This window comes from Rattus rattus, chromosome X (assembly GCF_011064425.1).
Source record: "Rattus rattus isolate New Zealand chromosome X, Rrattus_CSIRO_v1, whole genome shotgun sequence".
In the NCBI taxonomy this organism is placed as follows: Eukaryota; Metazoa; Chordata; class Mammalia; order Rodentia; family Muridae; genus Rattus; species Rattus rattus.
The window spans coordinates 56,924,633-56,924,888 of record NC_046172.1 but is presented as its reverse complement, the minus strand read 5'-3'; positions in this window follow the sequence as shown (position 1 = coordinate 56,924,888).

Sequence of the window (256 nt, the reverse complement as noted above, 5' to 3'; positions counted from 1 at the left end):
GAGGAGGGTGGTAATGGGGGAGGATGGGGAGGGAACATCCATATAGAAGGGGAAGGGCAGGGGCTAGGGGGATGTTGGCTCTGAAACCAGGAAGGAGAATAACAATCATAATGTAAATAAGGATTACTCAAGTTAGTGAAGATAAAAAAAATGTATGTCATGGTTGTTATTTTGTATTGCACAGAGATTTTTACTGTTAATGGCTGAAAATTCATTACAGTTTCAATGAATATAAGCTCTTAAATAATGATAGAAT